The sequence below is a fragment of the Muscardinus avellanarius genome (genome assembly GCF_963383645.1).
Source record: "Muscardinus avellanarius genome assembly, chromosome: 5".
Classification (NCBI taxonomy): Eukaryota; Metazoa; Chordata; class Mammalia; order Rodentia; family Gliridae; genus Muscardinus; species Muscardinus avellanarius.
The window spans coordinates 89,067,145-89,074,539 of record NC_137790.1 but is presented as its reverse complement, the minus strand read 5'-3'; the positions used below and the strand labels follow the sequence as shown (position 1 = coordinate 89,074,539).

General features: G+C 47.6%; 1 pseudogene across 1 annotated transcript; it reads right to left on the bottom strand.

Moving 5' to 3' along the window:
- Positions 1 to 6,348: 6,348 nt before the first annotated feature.
- Positions 6,349 to 6,817, bottom strand: LOC308263559 (annotated as a pseudogene). The gene has a single exon. The product of its transcript is annotated as an uncharacterized misc_RNA (transcript).
- Positions 6,818 to 7,395: the final 578 nt, after the last annotated feature.

Below are 7,395 nucleotides of genomic sequence, written 5' to 3'. Positions count from 1 at the left end.
TAGAACACCACTGGGTTCAATCCCTAAAAAAAAAAAAAAAACCACCTGAAATATGTAAGAGGTGTGGTTGTATTCTTATGTTATTAATACAAACGGTGCTATCAAAATCCAAAGGCACAAAGGTAAAAACCCTGAAGCAGCCGGGCGTGGTGGCGCACGCTTGTACTCCCCGAGCTTGGGAGGCTGAGACAGGAGGATTGCGCAGGTTCGAAGCCAGCCTCAACTGGTTTAAGAGACCTTGTTTCCAAATAAAATATACAATAGGTCTGGGAGTGTAGCCCAGAGGTAGAAGGCCCCTGGGTTCTATCCCCAGTACCACCAAAAACCAAACCAAACCAAACAAACAAACAAACAAACAAAAAACCCTGAAGCATGTTGCACACAACTATCCCCATGTCCAGCTGAGCAAGTGCCAATTCAGTTATTCCCCTGCCTGTTTGCTGTGTCTCCCTTCAGCCCTAGTACCCACCCTGCATCCCCACTACACAGCATTGCCAGGACTTTCCTGCAGACACGACTGCACATTGAATCAAGCACCTTCCGTGCAACCTGGGAGACCCACGCAGGCACTGGCTCTCTCTCCCTGTGTGTCTGTGGGTGCACGTACACACCACGCAGAAGAATAACAGTGGCTTTCAGAGCACCGGGAGCCAGGCACGTCTCAAGCATTACCTCTAATCTTAACACTGCTCTGTAGGAATGGTGTTATTCCTTCAGGTTATCGCATTTTGATATTCAGGTTTGAGAACTAGGGCTGGAGAGTGAGTCTGATTGTATCAAAATATGCATTATCTTAGGGACTTATTGAATATGATCTTTCTAAGTACCAGCATACAAACCCTGAATGAATATTGTCATTCAAGACGGGAGATGATTTCTGCCATATGACATCATTACTCTGTCGTGTCAGACAGAGGGAATTTCCCCCCCCAACACTATTCTTATAAATAAGGCCAGCGCTGTTCTGAGAATGTTATTCTCTTATTTTTCCTCTTTGATAGCCTGTTCTTGGCTAAGCATGCTATTCCTGTTTCTATTTCTTCTTTCTATTATCATATGCGAATGAGCCTGCTATGTTATATGCATCTTAACGCTAGTTTTAATTCCAATCTTATCCGGAACCTCTATCTTTTCATTCTTCTGTATTTTTATAAGGAAACACTTCTGATATTAGTTTTAAATTTGAAGGACTCATGTAGCCATATAACTCAATGATATATTCTAGTAAAGTTGTGTTAGATCATTTACATGTAGAAATGCACATTGATCATTGATCGTTTTATTTCTTCCTTATTACAGTTAGATATGAAAAGCAGTAGTCCTTGCTACCTGGGAACTGGCCTGGCGCTCTCGCAAGGCTGGGAGCTTCGGTGCAGGGAAGCACGTCCAGGAATGCCAGGATCAGATAAGGCCCCTCTGAGGTGACCTTGTGCTCTATATAAACAAAATAACACTTGGTAGTGATATCTGAACTCAGACAAAACATGTGAGGTCTTCAACCCACAGAGATGGCTCAACAGCCTCCTGTCCTGGCTAATGTGATCCCAGTACTTGGATTCTATAATCCCAGTACTTAGAGGCTGAGATAGGAAGATTGCAGGTTCAAGGCCAGCCTTAACTTATTGAGACTCTTAGCAACCTATTGAGATCCTGTTTTCAATAAATGAATGAATGAATGAATGAACGTACAAATAAATAAAATGGCTGGGGGTATAGCTTGAAGGTAGAATCCCCAGTACCACAAACAACACAAAACAAACAACAACGACAAAAACCCACAACTAATTATTATTATTATTAGTTTTGGTACTGGAGATTGAACTGAGGGGCATTCTTTCTTAGCTACACTCCCAGCCCTATTTTATATCTTATTTTATTTTTGTGTGTTTGTGGTACTGGGGTTGGAACCCAGGGGCTATCCTACCTCCGGGCTATACTCCCAGACCTATTTTGTACTTTATTTGGAAACATGGTCAAAGTTGCTGAGAGCCTCACTCTAAGTAGCTGAGGCTGGCTTCCAACCCGTGCAATCCTCTTGTCTCAGCCTCACAAGCACTGGGATTACAAGCGTGTGCCACCACACCCGGCTTATATTTTATTTTGAAACAGGGTCTTACTAGGTTGTGGAGGGCCTCATTATGAGGCTGGCTGCAAACCTGTGATCTTCTTGTCTCAACCCTACAAGTACTGGTATTATAAGCGAGCACCAACAAACCTAGCTCAAAAACACCTAATTCTTATAACTAGTCCTTTCTAACACCCTCTTACCCAGATCTGCTGCATTTTTCTGTGGTGTGTGTTCTCCCCCTGCCCTTGCAATGAACAACACTGACAGAATAGTGATGGTTTTGCAGTTTTGCCTGTGGACAGATTAATTCATCTATGAATTCCATTTCAGAGCATTTGTTATAAATAGAGTATTGAGCCTGGTGCGGTGGCACACATTTTAATCCCAGTACTTGGGAAGCTGAGACAGGAGGATCACAGGTTTGAGGACAACCTCAGCAATCAGTGAGACCCTGTTTCAAAACAAAAAATAAAATAGGGCTGGGAGTGTAGCTCAGAGGTAGAAAGCCCTGGGTTCAACCCCCAGCACCACAAAATTAAATCAATACATCCCATGTATAAATGTAGGTTTTGTGTGGAGAGTCACTTCAATGCTCGGTTAGTGTCCCGTTACCCATCACCACCCATAAAACTGTCCACAAGCTAAACCCAGAGCAATGATTCTACTTTGCAGCTTAAGAAAAATGACGGGCACAGGCCTGCTGCGAGTCAGTCTTGTCCTCTGGCTCAATCCGTTACTCCCATTTAGGACTCTCATGTGTCCCTATCATTTGCTCTGCTGGTTCGCCGCTTTTCCTTCTGTCAGCACATCTGTCCTCCCAAACATCCTGCCAGGAACTATTACATTGAGTGGACAAAAACGAATTTATGACTTTATAGAACTAAATTGCCACCTTTCTTACTTTTCAAAACTAAGCTGCTGCAAAAGAGGGCAAGGACAATTGGGAAATTCTGGAAAGCCCCAACTGTTAAGAAAAAGGATGTTTTAGGAATGAAAACCGCTGCTCATAAAGGATTGCTTCCAGAGGCGACCGTCCACACCTCTGCATCAGGGCAGAGGGCGCCTTTCCCCTTTACGGTACCTCGGTGCATGTGGGAGTGCGGTTTATCAAAGAAAATTTGCTTTTGCTGGTGTGTTGGAGGAGGTAGCTTAGATTACTTAGGGCTGAAAAATCAATATACTATTTAATAAGTACGTTGTTTGTTTTCCGCCCAACCATTCCCCTGCCTCAGGTCCTTGGAAGGACAGGGAACTTTGTTGTGTTCTCTGATGCCTCCCAAGAGTTTAAAAGGAGATAAATAATATTTAATGCATGAATTATAGACAGAAAAAATCCCTCAGTCCATCAGTGATCGATCCATCCTCCCTCCTCCTCCTTCCTCCACGTAGTCAGGCTGTGAGCCTCTGAGGCCAGAGGCCTGGGTGGCTCGTGCTGCCGGAGGGAGGGCTGTGCCTGGCCGGGCCTCGCCTGGTGCCGGGTCCCCACGTAGATCAATTCCGCAGCTCACCCCTTGCCTGGGAAACCGGTACCGTGCATCCCGGAACTGAGGGTGGACTGGGGCACCCATCTGCGAAGCCCTCGCCCAAGCCGCGAGGCAGGGCGTTCCGGGAGGGGAGGACCAGCAGGTGCGGGCCTCAGGACTGCGGACAGAGCACGTACTCCTCCTCCTGCAGCCTGGAGACTGCCCCCCTGGCTCTGCCCCGCCTCGCCTCGCCTCATCCACCTCCACGCAGCCCTCAGGCAGAACACTCTCTCCTACCCCCCTCTAGCTAGGGATTGAATTCAGGGGCATTCTACCTTTGAGCTACACCGGAAACCTGTAAAAAAAAAATGTTTTTCTTTTTTTCTTTTTCTGCAGGGTGGTGGCGCAAGCCTGGACTCCCAGTATTTGGGAAACTTTCATCAACCTAGTGAGACTCTGTTTCAAAATAAACATTAAAAATAGGGCTGGGGTATAACTTGGAGGTAGAATGCTTCTGAGTTCAATCCCCAATACCACTAAATACATACATACATGAATACATAAATAATTTTTTTTGGTGGTACTGGGGGTGGAACCCAGGGGCTTTTCTACCTCCAGGTTATACTCCCAGACCTATTTTATACTTTTATTTAGAAACAGGGTTTCACTAAGTTGCTGAGAGCCTCACTAAGTAGCTGAGGCTGGCTTCGAAACTGTGTGATCCTCCTGTCTCAGCCTCCCAAGTGCTGGGATTACAAGTGTGCACCACCATGCCCGGCTGTTAAATAAAAATTTGAAGCAGGGTCTTATGAAGTGGCCGAGGAGCTTGCTAAATTCCTGAGGCTGGCCTCCAACCTGGAATCCTCCTGTCTCACCTCCCAAGTACTGGGATTACAGGCACGCACACCAACAGGCAGAATTCCTTTCAAACAAGAAGGTGGTAGTGGAGTGTGGGGGACATTTCCTGGCACAGCCTGGCAAAACTGAGCTTGCACTCGCTTTTTCTAGCTAGTTCCATGCCCTTGGCAAACTTTATACTTTTGTTAAAACTACAACTCAGTAATATACACACACACACACACACACACACACACACACACACACACACACGAAAAGCAAGTGTCTCTGTCTCACAATCCCCATGCCTCTAGAGTCTGTCCCTGGGCACCGGGACAGGTTGATTTGCAAGAGCCTGAGGCTGCAGCAAGAAGACCGTGCACTCCATCTCACAGAGATGTTCTTGGGTTCTGTGTCCTGGAAGAGGCGGTTTTGAGGGGGAGGTCAAGGAACTGCTGTCACAATGGTGGGGTTGGGCACTGAGCACCAGCTCTGCCCAGCTCCATCAAAGAATTGCAGGTAGAGGGAAAGTGGCCTGTTAGCCAAGGACTCCTCTCTCACCTTCTGCTTTCTGTGCAGAAGGGAGGGTCATCTCTGGACTCCAGGGGAAGCCCACAGCAGCAGGGAACCCAGGAAGCAGGGAGAGAAGGAGGGGCCAGAGAGACCTGCCAGAATCCAGAGGGAGGATGCCTGGGTGAGGCTGTACGGGAAGGGGAGGTTCTTTCTTCCTGCTGTCCCTTTTGTGTTCACACGCCCATGAGGGGAGAGATTTGATCTCAGTTCTTCATGTGTGGTATGGTAGGCACGCAATAACCCGGGCTAACGAACTAAATAGCTCTAACTGGGCCTTTTCTTTAGTTTCCCCAGAATCACTCACACAGGACACAGTAATGTAACACTTTACTAAAGGAGTGGAAACAATAACATTGTTTTGTATAACAGCAAAAACTGTTGTTTAAATATTTACTTATTTATTGTAGCACTAGAGATTGAACCCAGAACATTCTACCTCAGAGCTCCAGCCCCAGCTCAATTTTTTATTATTTATTTTGAAATAGGGTCTCAGTAAGGTACGGAGGGCCTCACTAAGTAGGTGAGGCTGGCTGAGAACATGTGCTCCTCCTGACTGAGCCTCCCAACTCCAGGGATTACAAGCCTGCGCCACTATGCCCAGCCTAAAATTATATTTAAATTGTTTTCATTTCTTACAACCACCGTTGCGGCTTCCTTTCTGACCTCTTCTCTCTCAGCTGGAGCCCTGCCAAACTGATTGCCTCTACCACCAACCTCAGGAGACAGAAGTAGCCTCATTCGGTTTAGGTTAAAAAACCAAAAGGCCACACAAGTTATGTAAGCTGCTCTTCTTGGTGTGGATAAAAAACAGAGGAATGAAGAAAACGTTTCACCATTCTCCACAAACAGACCCCTGTCTCTCACACTCTGAAATCTCCTGCTGCAGGCGCACACATGCTCACGCTAGCTCTGCCTGCCTAGGACAGACACAGCCTCCGGAGTCCCACCGCCCCTCCCAACCCCCACCCCGCTTCCTCCTCTTGGGTCACAGAAGCCCTCAGAGGAAAGCACTTGCTTGTTCTTATTTCATAGATGAGCATGGCCAGGAACCACAGGGGTAAAGAGAAAGACAAGAGACTCACCAGGAGAGAACAGAGTGACAGGGAAGAATGAGAATCCATCTTCGGAGCTGGGAGGTTTATTTCAGAGCGAGGACACTGGCTCCTGGGATGAAAAGCCACACTGTGGATTCCAGGACCTTTCTATGCCAGGCACACAGTAGGCACCCTTGAAATTCTCCTTCAAAAAGGCAAAACACAAAGACAGCTCTGTACCCAGGCACCTTTGTCCCACAGCATGGCTCTTCACTATTGGGCTCCATGAGGCACAGCTGGTAACTGGGACCTGGGTCTTCTGTCCATCAGGAGCAGCGATAGTGCCGGAGGCTGCGGAGGCCATGGATAGCAGCTAGCAAGCCCCCACGCCCAGGGGCCAGAACGGGAAGATGGAGAAAGGCCAGGGCCGTGGGCTGTCTGCCTGCCAGGGGCATCCAGAGGGAGGCAGATACATCGGCATGCAGACCAGCAGCAGCCAGTTGCTGAGCACCAGCCCCATCCAGGTCTTGAGCACCCAGAGCAGGGGCTGGCCAGGGAGTCAGACCTCCGTGTTGAGCACCAGAGCAGCAGGAAGATCTTCCATGAACGGGATGTGCACTAGGATCTCCTGGGTGCCCTTCTCCATGTGGGCGGCCTGCAGCTTTGCCACTTCTGCCAGTGGGCTCTGCTGCCACAGCTGGGGTCCTCCTTTCTCCCTTGGTGGGGGAGGGGGCTTGAGGACACGGTTTCCTGTAGCAGAGCCAGGGACACCAGCACTGAACAGCACAGGGAGAAGAAGAGGAAGAATACTGCTGCCATAGGTGACCCTCAAGTGACCTCATGACTTTATTTTTTATTTTTATTTTTGCTGTACTAGGGATGGAACCCAGAGGCATTTTACCTCCAAGCTACATTCCCCAGTCATTCATATATATATATATATATATATATATATATATATATATATATATTTGGTTTATTTACTTATTTATTTATTTTTGCAGGTCTGGTGATGGAACCCAGGGGCATTCGACCTCCAAGCTACACTCTCTTCCCTAATTTTTATTCTTTATTTTGAAACAGGGTCTCAGTAAGTTGCGGAGGGCCTCACTAAGTAGCTAAAGCTGTCTGTGAATCGTGATACTCTGGTCTCAGCCTCCTGAATGCTGGGATTACAAGCGTGCACCACCTCGCCTGGATGTCTTTTTATTTTTGAAACAAGGTCTCACTGAGTTCCAAAGGGCCTCGCTAAGTAGCTGAGGCTGTCTGCCAACTGCGGTCCTCCGTCTCTGCCTCCCGAATGCTGGGATTACAAGTGTGCGCCACCAAGCTAGGCAACCTCCGGTCTTTAGCTTGGATGTCGAGACCCACAGGACGATGGCTGACAGATGAGCAGCGCTGGTTGTCCTTGAAAAATCTT